This window comes from Chlorocebus sabaeus, chromosome 25, assembly GCF_047675955.1.
Source record: "Chlorocebus sabaeus isolate Y175 chromosome 25, mChlSab1.0.hap1, whole genome shotgun sequence".
Classification (NCBI taxonomy): domain Eukaryota; kingdom Metazoa; phylum Chordata; class Mammalia; order Primates; family Cercopithecidae; genus Chlorocebus; species Chlorocebus sabaeus.
In genome coordinates, this window is record NC_132928.1 from 23,622,909 (window position 1) to 23,639,595 (window position 16,687).

General features: G+C 40.5%; 1 long non-coding RNA gene across 1 annotated transcript in view; it reads right to left on the bottom strand.

Annotated features, from left to right (window-relative positions):
* The window catches only part of LOC140710186 (uncharacterized), a 37,976-nt gene extending 29,560 nt beyond the window's left edge, over positions 1-8,416 (bottom strand). The window contains exons 1-2 of the long non-coding RNA XR_012091130.1: positions 7,891-8,416; positions 7,638-7,642 (exon numbers count right to left, since the gene is read on the bottom strand). This is a non-coding gene — a long non-coding RNA (uncharacterized lncRNA). The remainder of the gene's footprint in view (positions 1-7,637; positions 7,643-7,890) is intronic.
* Between the last annotated feature and the right edge of the window lie 8,271 nt (positions 8,417-16,687).

Below are 16,687 nucleotides of genomic sequence, written 5' to 3' on the forward strand. Positions count from 1 at the left end.
TGTATGTACCTTTTTCCCTCTTAGACTTGAAGCAAATTAAAAGACCTAGGTAAATTCTCAGATAACCCTGATGGCTATACTGATGTTTTACAAGGGTTAGAACAATCCTTTGATCTGATATGGAGAGATATAATGTTACTGCTAGATCAGACACTAACCCCAAATGAGAGAAGTGCCACCATAACTGCAGCCCTAGAGTTTGGCAATCTCTGGTATCTCAGTCAGGTCAATAATAGGATGACAACAGAAGAAAGCGAACAATTCCCCACAGGCCAGCAGGCAGTTCCCAGTGTAGACCCTCATTGGGACGCAGAATCAGAACATGGAGATTGGTGCTGCAGACATTTGCTAACTTGTATGCTAGAAGGACTAAGGAAAACTAGAAAGAAACCTATAAATTATTCAATGATGTCCACTATAACACAGGGAAAGGAAGAAAATCCTACTGCCTTTCTGGAGAGACTAAGGGAGGCATTGAGTAATCACACCCTCTGTCACCTGACTCTACTGAAGGCCAACTAATCTTAAAGGATAAGTTTATCACTCAGTCAGTTGCAGACATTAGAAAAAACTTCAAAAGTCTGCCTTAGGCCTGGAGCAAAACTTAAAAACCCTATTGAACTTGGCAACCTTGGTTTTTTATAACAGAGATCAGAAGGAGCAGGTGGAACGGGACAAACGGGAAAAAAAAAAAAAAAAAAAAAAAGCCACCGCTTTAGTCAGGGCCCTCAGGCAAGCTGACTTTGGAGGCTCTGAAAAAGGGAAAGGCTGGGCAAATTGAATGCCTAATAGGGCTTGCTTCCCTTGCGGTCTACAAGGACACTTTTAAAAACATTGTCCAAATGGAAATAAGCCACTCCTCATCCATGCCCCTTATGTCAAGGGAATCACTGGAAGACCCACTGCCCCAAGGGATCAAGGTCCTCTGAGTGAGAAGCCACTAACCAGATGATCCAGCAGCAGGACCGAGGGTGCCCAGGACAAATGCCAGCCCATGCCATCACCCTCACGGAGCGCCGGGTATGCTTGACCATTGAGGGCCAAGGGGTTAACTGTCTCTTGGACACTGGTGCAGCCTTCTCAGTCTTACTCTCCTGTCCCAGACAACTGTCCTCTAGATCTGTCACTATCTGAGGGGTCCTAGGACAGGCAGTCACTAAATACCTCTCCAAGACACTAAGTCATGACTGGGGAACTTTACTCTTTTCTTATGCCTTTCTAATTTTGCCTGAAAGCCCCACTCCTTTGTTAGGGAGAGACATCCTAGCAAAAGCAGCAGCCATTATACACTAGAATTAGAAGGAAAAAGGGTAAATATATATACAGAGTCTAAGTATACTTACCTAGTCCTCCATGCCCATGCAGCAATGTGGAGAGAAAGGGAATTCCTAACTTCCGAGGGAACGCCTATCAAACATCAGGAAGCCATTAGGAGATTATTATTGGCTGTACAGAAACCTAAAGAGGTGGCAGTTTTACACTGCCAGGGTCATCAGAAAGGAAAGGAAAGGGAAATAAAAGAGAACCGCCAAGCTGATATTGAAGCCAAAAGAGCCACAAGGCAGGACCCTCCATTAGAAATGCTTATAGAAGGACCCCTAGTGTGGGGTAACCCCCTCCGGGAAACCAAGCCCCAGTACTCAGAAGAAGAAATAGAATGGGGAACCCCAAAAGAACATAGTTTCCTCCCCTCAGGATGGCTAGCCACCAAAGAAGGAAAAATACTTTTGCCTGCAGCTAACCAAGGGAAATTGCTTAAAACGCTTCACCAGACCTTTCACTTAGGCATTGATAGCACCCATCAGATGGCCAAATCATTATTTACTGTACCAGGCCTTTTCAAAACTATCAAGCAGATAGTCAGGCCCTGTGAAGTGTGCCAAAGAAATAATCCCCTGCTTTTATTGCCAAGCTCCTTCAGGAGAACAAAGAACAGGCCATTACCTAGGAGAAGACTGGCAACTAGATTTTACCCACAAGCCCAAATCTCAGGGATTTCAGTATCTACTAGTCTGGGTAGACCCTTTCACTGGTTGGGTGGAGGCTTTTCCTTGTAGAACAGAAAAGGCCCAAGAGATAATACAGGCACTAATTCATGAAATAATTCCCAGATTCAGACTTCCCCAAGGCTTACAGAGTGACAACGGCCCTGCTTTCAAGGCTGCAGTAACCCAGGGAGTATCCTAGGCATTAGGCATACAACGTCACTTACACCGCACCTGGAGGCCACGATCCTGAGGAAAAGTCGAGAAAATGAATGAAACACTCAAACGACATCTAAAAAAGCTAACCCAAGAAACCACCTTTCATGGCCTGCTCTGTTGCCTTACTAAGAATCTGAAACTCTCCTCAGAAAGCAGGACTTAGCCCATACAAGATGCTGTAGGGACAGCCCTTCCTAACCGATGACCTTGTGCTTGACCGAGAGATGGCCAACTTATTTGCAGACATCACCTCCTTAGCCAAATATCAACAAGTTCTTAAAACATTACAGGGAACCTGTCCCCAAGAGGAGGGAAAGGAATTATTCCACCCTGGTTACACGGTATTAGTCAAGTCCCTTCCCTCTAATTCCCCATCCCTAGACACATCCTGGGGTAACCCTACAAAGTCATTTTATCTACCCCAACCATGGTTAAAATGTCTGGAGTGGAGTCTTGGATACATCACACTCGAGTCAAACACTGGATACTGCCAAAGGAATCCAAAAATCCAGGAGACAACACTAGCTATTCCTGTGAACCTCTAGAGGATCTGCACCTGCTCTTCAAGCAACAACCACGAGGAAAGTAACTAGAATCATAGATTCCCATGGCCCTCCCTTGTCATATTTTTCTTTTTACTGTTCTCTTACCCCCTTTCACACTCTCTGCACCTCCTCTATGCTGCTGTACTACCAGTACCTCCCCTTACCAAGAACTTCTATGGAGAATGCGGCTTCCCTGAAATATTGATGCCCCATTGTATAGGAGTTTTTCTAAAGGAAACCCTACTTTCACCACCCACACCCATATGCCCCTGTACTTCAGGCCATACATTTCAATCCCTGTATCTTTAACCTCCTTGTTAAGTTTGTCTCTTCCAGAATTGAAGCTGTAAAACTACAAATGGTTCTTCAAATGGAGCCTCAGATGCAGTCCATGACTAAGATCTACTGCGGACCCCTGGACTAGCCTGCTAGCCCATGCTCCAATGTTGATGACATTGAAGGCACCCCTCCTGAGGAACTCTCAACTGCATGACTGCTACTATGCCCCAATTCAGCAGGAAGTAGTTAGAGCAGTCGTCAGCCAACCTCCCCAACAGCACTTGGGTTTTCCTGTTGAGAGGGGGGACTGAAAGACAGGACTAGCTGGACTTCCTAGGCCAACTAAGAATTCCTAAGTCTAGATGGAGAAGATGATTGCACCCACCTTTAAACACAGGGCTTGTAACTCTGCTTACACCCAACCAATCAGGTAGTAAAGAGGGCTCCTAAAATACAAATTAGACTAAAAGCAGGAGGTAAAGAAATAGTCAAATGATCTATCATCTGAGAGCACAGGGGGAGGGACAATGATTAGGATATAAACCCCAAGCATTCAAGCTGGGAGTGGGCAACCCTCTTTGGGTCCCCTCCCTTTGTATGGGAGCTCTGTTTTCACTCTAATAAATCTTGCAACTGCAAAATAAAAAGATAAATAAAAAATGTGCACCAAAAATACGTAAAATATTTTGTATCAATAAAAAACGAAATAAAATAAAAACTTTTGAAAAGCAAAATTATGGCTAGATAAGAGGGAAAAGTACTAGTATTTGATACCAAGGATCCCCAGCCCCCAGGCCACAGGCTGGTACTGGTATGTGGCCTGTTAGGAACCAGACCACACAGCAGGAGGTGAGCAGCAGGCGAGAGAGCAGCACCCTGTCAGATCAGCGGGGTCATGAGATTCTTATAGGAGTGCGAACCCTATAGTGAACTGTGCATGCAAGGGATCTAGGTTGCATGCTGCTTGTAAGAATCTAACTGATGATCCAAGGTGGAACAGTTTCATCCCGAAACCATTCCCCCTCCCCCACCCATTTTTGTCTTCCACCAAACTAGTCCCTGATGCCAACAAGGTTGGAGACCACTGTTCTATACCACTGTAGGAAGACTATAGTTAACAATAACGCACTATGTGGTTTCAAGTAGCTAAAAGGAGGATATTGAATGTTCCCAACACAAAGAAATGACAAATGTTTGAGAATATGGATATGCTAATATCCCTGATCTGATCACTATACATTATATGTATCAAAACATCACTATGTGGCCGGGTACAGTGGCTCACACCTATAATTCCAGTACTTTGGGAGGCTAAGGCAGGCGGATCTCTTGAGGTCAGGAGTTCAAGGCCAGCCTGGGCAACGTTGTGGAAATCTCTACTGAAAATACAAAAGTTAGCCATGTGTGGTGGTATGTGCCTGTAGTCCCAGTCACTTGGGAGAATGAGGCAGGAGAATCACTTGAACCTGGGAGGCAGAGGTTGCAGTGAGCTGAGATTGTGCCACTGCACTCCAGCCTGGGTGACAGAGGGAGACTCTGTCTCAAAAAAAAAAAAAAAAGAATAACAGTCTCCAACTCCATCCAGGTTGCTGCTAATGCCATTATTTTGTTCCTCTTTATGCCTAAGTAGTATTCCATGGTATATATATATCACATTTTCTTTATCCACTCATTGCTTGATGGGCATTTAGATTGGTTCCATATTTTTGCAATTGCAAATTGTGCCACTATAAACATACGTGTGCAGATGTCTTTTTCATATAATGACTTATTTTCCTTTGGGTAGATACCCAGGAGTGGGATTGCTGGATCAAATGGTAGATCTACTTTTCTTTTTTCTTTTTTTTTTTTTTTTTTGAGACAGAGTCTCGCTCTCTCGCCTAGGCTGGAGTGCAGTGGCCGGATCTCAGCTCACTGCAAGCTCCGCCTCCTGGGTTCATGCCATTCTCCTGCCTCAGCCTCCCAAGTAGCTGGGACTACAGGTGCCCGCCACCTCGCCCAGCTAGTTTTTTGTATTTTTTAGTAGAGACGGGGTTTCACCATGTTAGCCAGGATGGTCTCGATCTCCTGACCTCGTGATCCACCTGTCTCGGCCTCCCAAAGTGCTGAGATTACAGGCTTGAGCCACCACGCCCGGCCTACTTTTCATTCTTTAAGGAATCTCCATACTGATTTCCATAGTGATTGTACTAGTTTACATTCCTACCAGCCATATAAAAGTGTTCCCTTTTCACCACATCTATGCCAACATCTGTTTGTTTTTTTAAATTATGACCATTCTTGCAAAAGTAAAATGGTATCTCCTTGTGGTTTAGATTTACATTTCCCTAATAATTAGTGATGTTGAGCATTTTTTCATATGTTTGTTGGCCATTTGTATATCTTCTTATGAATTGTCTATTCATGTCCTTTACCCACTTTTTAATGAAATTATGTGATTGTTTTCCTTGCTGATTTACAGAACAAACACAAAACAAGTGTTTTTTCTTGCTAATTTGTTTGAGTTCCTTGTAGATTCTGGATATTAGTCTATTGTCAGAAGAACAGTTTGCAAATATTTTCTCCCACTCTGTGGGTTGTCTGTTTGCTCTGCTGATTATTTCTTTTGCCTTGCAGAAGCTTTTTAGTTTAATTAGGTCCCATCTATTTATCTTCATTTTTATTGCATTTGCTTTTGGGTTCTTGGTCATGAACTCTTTGTCTAAACCAATGTCTAGAAGAGCTTTTCCATTGTTATTTTCTAGAATTGTTATGTTTTCAGGTCTTAGAGTTAAGACTTTGACCCATTTTGAATTGATTTTTGTATAAAGTGAGAGACGAGGATCCAGCTTCATTTTTCTACACGTGGCTGGCCAATTATCCCTGCACCATTTGTGGAATGGGGTGTCCTTTCCCCACTTTGTTTTTGTTTGCTTTGTCAGAGATCAGTTGGCTGTAAATATTTGGCTTTGTTTCTGGGTTCTCTATTCTGTTCCACTGGGACAGAACACACACCTATTTTAATACAGTGCCATGTTTTTTTGGTAACTATAGCTGGGTGCTTGTCTTCCTTTTCATTTTTGCAAAACCACCACAGCTATCATTGCTTGTCCTCGGTGGCAGCTTTCTCTCCAGAGGTGGCTTCCACATCTACAGACTATATAAAAACAAACAACATAGATTAAAAGCACGATCATTGAAATCACAGAGCCTCCCAGTGTCTTGATCCATTTAAGCAGGTTAATAGCTGCTAATCCGTCTGCAGCTCCTTCAAGCAGTTCAGTTCCTGGTGTTAGTGTCAGATGTGCCTGAGAGGCTTGAAATATTTGCTCCTTTAGTTTTGTAATATCCAAAGATAAATTTCTAGTATGATCTTTTAAATGTTTCTTAACTTCTTCCCACTCATGCTCTGTTTCATTATACAGATGAGGAGTAAAGCAAAAATCAGAGGTATTCCAATCACATTGTAACAGCATTTTATATTCTAAACTAACTACACTGTCTCCTAGCCACATTACAGTTTGTTGGAGATCATTAATTTGATCAGCTAGTTTCTGGTCTATATTACTTTGGTAATTCCACAGCAGAGTAGAATTTTTCTGCCAATTATTTACATAGCAATCAATCCCATAATAATGAAAATTAAAGTAGCAATGAAATGCCGAGAGCACCTCAAAATCTTTTGAAGAATTTCAGTAATAATATGCACAGAAGGAGAGGCTTCCGAGGGATGGGAAAACTTCACAGGTATCCATACTCCTTCTCGGGCTCTTACCACTAAAATAGAATGATCAGTGTTATACAAGGAAGAATTCACACAAGAAAACAGTCTACATTATTGACAAGTCACATGATGATCAAGGAGATCAAGTTTTAAATCCCCCACTACAAACAGGAAAGGTGGATGGACACAACTCTGTATCCAGACTGAATCATTGTGAGCCAATTCTAACATGTAATTAGGACTATATTGGGTTGGTTTAGTATATTTCCCTTTCCAAATCTTTATCTTTTTTTAGTGCCATTAATATTTTCCATAACTCCTTATGTTCTGCTCCTACAGCAGGCCATATCATTTGGGGCTGAGGGACCACTATACCACCATATGCCCAAATAATAGGATCTCTTGCTATACTTCTTATAGTGTCCACCATCTGATTATTTTGTTTAGATGCAGGGTGACCATTACTTACAGATTGAGAGGTGAGCCCCATAAATGCCCCTTTAGGGGACCAATCAATAATGATGCCATATGAATCATTATGCAACACCTTTGCTTTCCATGTGATACAATCTTCCAAAGAAAATGCCTTCATTTTTTCTGACCATGTCCAATCCACTTTACAGATAGGTTTTTGAGGGCGGTAACTTCAGTTACAGAAGCATAATCATTGTGATAAATACTAAGACCAGAAAGCATATGCAATTGTGCTATGGAGACATTACGTTCAGGCATTATTGCCAGCCAAGACTGATGACTAGGAGGTGAACACCCATTGGCTTTTCCCAAGCAAATAGGTAAATGCTCAAATCCCAATGAGATATTCATAATTGTTCCCTCCTCTTGGGGGTGAGATGGGCCTCTATCAACAGTAGAACCAGGCATCCAAAAACTATCATTAGTGTATACCTCCACTGGGGGGGTCTAACCATGTTACTGGCCATAGAAGTAGTGGAAAGGAATATATGCCCAATAAGTATAATTGTTTTTTGTTTCAGCTGTTACTGGGGGAATACTCGCGGCAATGGTGAGCACAGCCATCAAAGCCACCATTAAATTACTAGTTGTCTTTGGTTTGTTTTGTGCCATCAAGTTGCCCTCTGCCATCTGTGCCAGTTTTTTTATTTGCACCCATGTTGGAGGATCTGCTTGACAAGTATACTTGGTCTTCTCCTTTGTCTCTGAGATGTTCATTTGTGCCATCACTCATATCAGGAGCTCTGGCTCTTCCCAGAGTCCTCTCTTCCTGGTGTGGCTCATAGTAGATCTTCAGATGTTTGGTGGGCACCCACACAGGTGCCTGATTGTTATCTGGAGAGGCACAAGCAAATCCTCTTCCCCATATAATTATCTGCCCTTTGATTAAGTTTAGTTAAAGGGCCAGGGAGGTTAGTATATGCTCTCATATGAGTGCTACAGAAAGGGGAATGCCTTTGTTGTACTGCTTGTTGTAAAGAATGAAATAAAAGCATTAAGTTGGTCATTAGCCACATTTTGAATTAAGGCACATTCAATATTTTGTGTGGCTTGCACTACATAGGCTGAATCAGAAACAATGTTTACTGGCTGTTTAAAAGTTTTTAACACTGTTATCACAGTCATAGTCATAAGTTCAGCCCTTTGAGCAGAAGCAAAGTCAGTTTGAAAAACTTGTTGTTGAGGTCCCACAAATGAGGCTTTTCCATTACTAGATCCATCAGTAAAAACAGTGATGGCCCCTTCAATAGGGGTTTTTTGAGTAATGGAAGGCAATATCCATGATGTTAATGTAAGAAATTGGAATATTTTGGATTTAGGATAATGATTATCAAGACCACCAATAAAACCTGCCACATTAATTTGCCATTCCTGGGAATTAATACAAGCCTGCTGAATTTGTTGTTTGTTTAATGGAACTATAATTTGATTTGGATTATATCCCATTAACTTTGTTGTGCACAGCCTTGCTTGTCCTACTAGTACAGCAATTTGATTTAAGTACAGAGTGAGCATTTTAGTTGTATTGTGAGGTAGAGAAAGTCACTCAACGAAATCATCTTGTTGAACAATAACACGTGTTGGTGAATGTTTAGTAGGAAAAACTAAAAACAGTTATGGCTGCATAGGGTTAATTCGAGTCACTTGTGCCTGTTGAATTTTTCCTTCAACTAATTGAAGTGCCTCTAACGCCTCTTTGGACAGAGAGTGTTTACTGTTAAGATCAGAATCAACTCATAAGGTAGAAAAGAGCTGAGACATAGCATAAGTAGGAATGCCTAAAGTGGGATGAATCCAATTAATGTCTCTTAATAATTTTTGAAAATCATTTAGAGTTTTTAAATTATCTCTTCTAATTTGAACTTTTTGAGGCTTAATAGTACTTTGTTCTACTTTCATTCCTAAATATTGAAAGAGAGTAGAAGTTTGGATTTTATCAGGGGCTATGATTAACCCTGTTGCAGTCACAGCCTTTTCTAACTGTTTGTAGCATAGCATTAACTCCTTTCTAGTTTCAGCTGCACATAAAATATTATCCATGTAATGTATGATATAACATTCTTTAAATTGTTCTCTAACTAGCTTAATAGCTTTTCCAACATAAGTTTGACAAATAGTTGGGCTATTTAACATGTCCTGTGGTAGTACTTTCCAATGGTATCTGTCCACTTGTTCTTTGTTCTTTATAGCAGGAACAGTAAAAGCAAATTTTTCATAATCTTGGGCAGCTAAAGGACTGGTAAAGAAGCAATCTTTTAAATCTATCACTATCAGAGGCCAGTATTTTGGGATCATTGTTGGAGAAGGCAGCCCTGGTTGCAATGTGCCCATGGGTTGAATTACAGCATTAACAGCCCTCAAATCTGTTAACATTCTCCATTTCCTTGATTTTTTTCTTAATAACAAACACAGGAGAATTCCAAGGGGAGAAAGTAGGCTCTATATGTCCCTTTTGCACCTGTTCCTGTATCAATTCTTTTAAAACCTCCAGTTTTCCCTGTTTCAGTGGCCATTGCTCCACCCAAATTCATTTGTCAGTTAACCAAACAAGAGGAATGGGAGCCAAAGGCTCAGCAATGGCCACTCCAAAAAATGATACCCTAGTCCAGTTCTATCTGTTTGCCCTTTTAGTTCTAAATGTTCTGGTTGGCCATTTTCATTTTTTCCCAGTCCTTTCCCTGTGAGATATCCCATTTTTATCATCATTTGTTTACTCTTATTATTATACTGATCCACAGCAATACATATTTCAGCACCCCATTGTTGTAATAAGTCTCTACCCCATAGATTGACAGGAATAGGTGTAATAATAGGTTGAATTATCCCTTCTTGGCCATCCAGCCCCTGGCATGGCAAAATTAAAGAACTTCAAAATTTTTCTGAGGTAGCCCCTACTCCAACAATACCAATGGATGCCTTTTGTTTTGGCCAATGCTGGGGCCATTGATTTAAACCAATAATAGAAACATCAGCTCCAGTATGTACTAGCCCCTCAAAATCTTTTCCTTGAATGGTTACTGTACAAATAGGTCTTTTGTCTGACACTTGATTATCCCAATATATAGCTTTTCCTGCTAGGTTACTACTACCAAACCCTCCTGTTCCTTTTACTGTACTACTTCCTAGCTTTGTATAAGGTAACAGTAAATATTGAGCAATTCTTTCTCCTGGGGAAGCAGACCATGGAATTGAGGAACTAATAACTAATTGAATCTCTCCAGTATAATCAGAATCAATTCTTCTTGTATGTACAGTGACACTTCTTAAATTTAAACTAGACCTTCCAAGCAATAGACCAACTGTTCCTGAGGGTAAAGTGCCCCTAACTCCCCTGGGGACCTTCTTTGGTGGCTCCCCAGGAAGTAAGGAAATGGGAACTGTGCTACAAAGATCTACGCAGCACTGCCTGCTGTGGCGGGATACAACTGTTGTACTTTTGTAAGGGGACTGGCTGTGCTGGATATGCCTCAGTTTGTTGAGGGGCCCAAGGTGGGCCCCTCTTCCCATTTCCTGAAAGAGGTTGCCCATCTTTGCTAAATTTAGAATGACACTGATTTGCCCTGTGATTGCCTTTCTTACACTAGAGCATACACCAGGACTATTCTATTGATTGATGGTAACAGTTTTTGCCTTTTGATTTCCTTTTCTACATTCCTTTTTTGTGTGTCCAAATTGCCCACAATTAAAACAAGAGCCTGAGAAATGGGGCATATTTTTTCCCACCTTTAATCCAGCCATAGTTTGAGCTAAAAGAGTAGCCTTATGTAAATTACCCCAGTGCCATCACAAGCCTTAATATATTCAGTCAAATGAGGCTTCCCTCACATAGGTCTAATAGCAGCTTCACTCTATAACTCGGCATTAGCATTATCATATGCAAGAAGTTGTATTACCATGTCTTGAGCTGTTTTATCAGTTATAGCTTTATGCACGGCCTCTTGGAGCTGAGCAATAAAGTCAGTATATGGTTCTTTAGGTCCTTGTTGGACAGAACTGAAAGAAGGACATATTTCTCCTGTAACATTTATTTTTTCCCATGCCCGTAAACACACAGTGCATAACTGAACAATAGCAACATCCTCCATTACTGCTTAATTGTCTAATCAGCCCCAGTTAGGGCCCAACCCCATTAACCGTTCAAAGGAAACAGGCACAGGTGGCTGTGTTTGGGTGTTTTCTCTTGCCTGAGTTTGAGCTTCATCAACCCACCAGGTTTTAAACTGCAAGTGCTGAGATGGAGGGAGAAGAGACTTTGTTAAAGTACCCAGTCATATGGTATTAATCTGTTATCAAGAGTCACATTTTTTAGTAAAGTTTGTACAAAAGGAGAATTTGGCCCATATTGACTAATGGCTTGCTTTAATTCCTTTAACGACTTAAAAGGAAAGTTGGGCCCAATTAGCTATATTCTGTCCTCCTTGCTGGATTGTAGTAATGGGAAATTGCCATGCTTGTAGGTCTCCTTCAGCTCTAACCTTCTAAATATAATTTTGTATAGCATCACCACTTCCTCCAGGTTTTAATGTTGCAGCTACTAGAGTAGTAAGTTTTGCAGCTAATTCATCTTCTCGCCCATTAGAGGGAGAGGAAGGAGATGGCCATTCACTTAATTCAGCAGGTGGAACCAATGGGCTACTAAAATATATCTGTTTTCGTTTCCCTTTCTTTTCTTTAATTTCCTATGGTCACTGTTCCTCACATTCAGAATCTGAAGTTAATTTTTTACACTTGTCTGCCTCTTCCTCATCTGAATCTGCCTCATCATCTGTTTGAAATGGCTCAAGACCTGCCTTTATCAACAACAACACTGACCAAACAGAAACTGGAATTTTGGCTCCTTCTTTATGCACCTATTTTAGACCTCTGCCAATTCTTTCCTATTCATCTAACTCCATTGTCCCTTGTTCTGAGAACCATGGGCAAAACTGCTACATTGTATTAAAGAGTGTTAATAAATTCTGAGGACTAACTTTCACACCCCCTCTCAGTAATAAATGCCTTAGAAAGTTTAAATAAGCAGAATGTTTACTTTCTTTTTGTCCCATTGTTACCCTGGTTCTTCAGAGTGCCCAGCTTACCCACCAAGCTTCTTTCAGTCATCCTTGCGTGTCCCTTGTTGATGTGTCCTCCACTTCCACACATTCTAGCGTTCCTTTACTGGGGTCTTCATAGCCCCACATTGGGTGCCAGAAATGTTGGGGTGATCAGGCCCAACACCAGGCTGTGGGGACTACAAAGTCCAGCGGGGTCAAAGGAATGAGAAAAGACAAGTTAAAAGTGCATAAAGTGGGTCCAAATGGCCAACACTAGATTGGAGGCTGTCAAGGCCCCAAGCTCTGGGAGCCCACACTATTTATTGGTGACCAAGAAAAGAAGCAGGTGGTGAGGACGTGCGGATGTGGGAGTAAACAGGTGAGGGCATGAGGACATGGGGACAGAAAGGTAGTGGTGCATTAAGCGTAGCTGTGATGGTTTAGCATTTTCTTTGACGCATATAGAATGTGCTCTGCTGCTAGAGATAATGGAGGACATGTTTACGAGTAAGAAGCAAGGAACCAACAAGTCTGTGCACATTCCAGAGGCTACAAGGGGGTTTACGCCCTGAGTCCTTGATTCCATACAAGCCACAAGGGGTTTTATGCCCTCGGCTTAGAGTTTGGCATGTCAGGACAGCCTTCCACTCTTTGGCATAGAGCTTGCTGTTCCAAAGGCCACAAGGGGTTTTAGACCCCGGACCCCGGACATCTTCCAAGACTCTTTTACGTTATGACAGACAAGTTAGTCCTGCTTCAGTCTGGTAATGTGATGCTTCCAGATTTCTTCTTTTCATTTAGTCTTGCTTTGGCTATGCAGGCTCATTTTTGGTTCCACATGAATTTTAATATTTGTTTTAGTTCTGTGAAGAATTATGATGGTATTTTGATGGGAATTGCATTGAATTTGTAGATTGCTTTTGGTAGTATGCTCATTTTCATAATATTGTTTCTACCCATTTGTGAGCATAGGATATGTTTCCATTTGTTTGTGTCATCTATGATTTCTTTCAGGAGTTTTTTTGTAGTTTTCGTTGTAGAGATCTTCCACCTCCTGGGTTAGGTATATTCCTAAGTATTTAATTTTGTTGCAGCTGTTGTAAAAGGAGTTGAGTTCTTTATTTGATTATTAGTTTGGTTGTTGGTGTTATCTAGCAGTACTGCTGATTTGTATACATTGATTTTGTATCCTGAAACTTTACTGAATTCGTTTATCACATCTAGGAACTTTATGGATGGGTCTTTAGGGTTTTCTAGGTATACAATTATGTCATCATATCATGTCATTATATCAGTGAATAGTGACATTTTGACTTTCTGTTTTGCAATTTGGATGTCCTTTATTTCTTTCTCGTCTGATTACTCTGGCTAGGACTTCCAGTACAATATTGAATAGCATTGGTGAAAGCAGGCATCCTTTTCTTGTTCCAGTTCTCACAGGGAATGCTTTCCACTTTTCTCCATTTGCTGTAACATCAGCTGTGGGTTTTTCACAGATGGCTTTTATTGCCTTGAATCATGTCCCTTCTATGCTGACTTTGCTGATGGTTTTCATCATAAAGTGATGCTGGATTTTGTCAAATGCTTTTTCTGCATCCATTGAGATGATTATATAATTTTTGTTCTTAATTCTGCTTATGTGATGTATTGCATTTATTGACTTGTGTATGTTAAACCATCCCTGCATTCCTGGCATGAAACCCACTTGATCATGGTGTATTATCTTTTTGATATGCTGTTGGATTCAGTTAGCTAGTATTTTATTGAGGATTTTCACATCTATGTTCATCAGGGATATCGGTCTGTAGTTTTCTTTTTTTGTTATGTCCTTTTCTTGTTTTGGTATTAGGGTGATACTGACTTCGTAGAATGATTTAGGGAGGATTCCATCTTTCTCTATCTTATGGAATAGTTTCAGTAAGATTGGTACCAATTCTTCTTTGAATGCCTGATAGAATGCAGTTGTGAATCCATCTGATCCTGGGCTTTGTTTTGTTGGCAAATTTTTAATTACCATTTCAATCTCACTACTTGTTATTGGTCTGTTCAGAGTTTCTATTTATTCCCAGTTTAACCTAGGAGGGTTGTATATTCCCAGGAATTTATCCATCTCCTCTAGATTTTCTAGTTTGTGTGCATAAAGGTGTTCATAGTAGCCTTGAATGATCTTTTGTATTTCTATGGTATCAGTTGTAATATCTTCTGTTTCATTTCTAATTGAGCTTATTTGGATCTTCTCTCTGTTCTTGATTAATCTCGCTAACGGTCTATCAATTTTGTTTATCTTTTCAAAGAACCATCTTTTTGTTTCATTTATCTTTTGTATCTTTTTTGTTTGTTTGTTTCAATTTCATTTAGTTCTGCTCTGACTTTTGCTATTTCTTATCTTCTGCTGGGTTTGGGTTTGGTTTGTTCTTGTTTCTCTAGTCCCTTGAAGTGTGATCTTAGGTTGTCTATTTGTGTTCTTTCACATTTTTGATGTAGGCATTTAATGCTATGAACTTTCCTCTTAGCATCGCTTTTGCTGTATCCAAGAGGTTTTAACATGTTCTGTCACTATTATCATTCAGCTCAAATAATTTTTTAATTTCCATTTTTATTTCATTATTGATCCAAAGGTCATTCAGGAGCAGATTATTTAATTTCCACATATTTGTATAGTTTTGGGGGTTCCTTTTAGAGCTAATTTCCAATTTTATTCCACTGTAACCTGAGAGAGTATTTGATATGATTTTGATTTTCTTAAATTTATTGAGATTTGTTTTGTGGCCGATCAAATGGTCTATCTTGGAGAACGTTCCATGTGCTGATGAAAAAAATGTATATTCTGAATTGTTAGGTAGAATGGTCTGTAAATACCAGTGAAGTCCATTTATTCTAGGGTATAGTTTAAGTTCATTGCACTCCAGCATGGTGAAAAGAGCAAAACTCCATCTCAAAACAAAAAGACTCACTATTAAGATGGTCAATATCTCAAGCTCAGGCTTGGTCAGACCCATAACATGCTATCACAAGTACGTGTTAAAGGGCTATGCAGATGAGGGATGCATTAAATTTTGACCATAGGAGACCTCATTAATCAAATTATATTAAATTATTATCTTAAATTAGTAGGCCCCATTAACCAAATTATATTTAAATATTATATTTAAAAATTCAGAGACATTTTTCTTTTTAAAAAGCCACACATCTAGTGTATGTGTTATGTGAACATAAAGATTATTCTGTTTAGCACAAGGTCATACTTCTGTGTGCAGGTGTAGATGTTCCTAGGGTCAATTATTCAAGCGACCTTAGCTACATAGGAGAAATAGATTTTCTCTCTCTCTGGGCTTTTTGGAAGAATTCACATATACTTCTGTGGATACCCAAAAACTGAAGAAGAATATGGTTTTATCTTGTCACCTAGCTTATCTAGTTCACTGTCACTATACTTTTATTTTCCTGCGTTTATCTCCTATTTAGTAAAGACTTCCAGCCTTTCCAGCCTGGCCTCAGCTTGGCTACTGGGCATTAATCCCTGAGCCACTCATTTTTGTTTTTTCCTTCTTCTTCTTTTTTTTTTTTTTTTTCAGGGACAAGGTCTTGAACTCTCACTTATGCTTGAGCACAGTGGCACATTCATAGCTCACTGTAGCCTTGAACTCCCGGACTCAAGTGATCCTCCCACCTCAGCCTCCTGTAACTAGGACTACAGGTGCGAGCGACCATGCATGGCTAATCCCAGAGCCATTTGTCTCAGGGTGTTAGAGAGGGGGCTACTTGCTGCTCCTAGACCAGCTTCTCCCACCTCCAACAACTTCGGAGGGGTTGTTTTTAGTTAGATTTAGGAAGGTAATCTCACTACTCTCCATGAGATTTTCACAAGGAGAGGGAGGAGTTCCAAGAATCCTTTTTTCCTCTGACCCATCCATCCTCAGTTCTGTACTCAATGGGTAGTGGGCATGAGGGAAAAGGACTGATGTTATAGTTCAAAGTTGTTGACTGCCTAGAAGCCTAGAAATGTGTTAGTAATGAATCTGGAGTAGGCCTGAGTACATGGAGTGTATGTGTACAGGTGTGTGGGGGTGTGTAAGGAGGTAGGGGTGGGAGGAGCATGGAACATAGTTCTGGGCAGTTGCATAAGTAGAAGGAAACCCTAGTTCTACCTTTTGATGATTTAACATTTATTGAATGACACATACGTAGGGCAAAGTTTGAGAGAGTTTATACTCTCATGCAATGGCTGGATGAACTCTCAATCTTTGCCCTACATATGGTGGCTTAGTTTTTCCAAGAGCAAATCTACAGTCTCTACTCTGTCCATGGGAATTAGATTGTCCTCTGATCAGTCGCAAAATAAACTCGTTATCACTTTGTAAAAGAACGGTGTCTCCATTGCTGTTTCTACCACCCACCCCTTGCCCCTGATTTGCAGCTGACCTTTATAAATGTATTTTCCAAACTCAA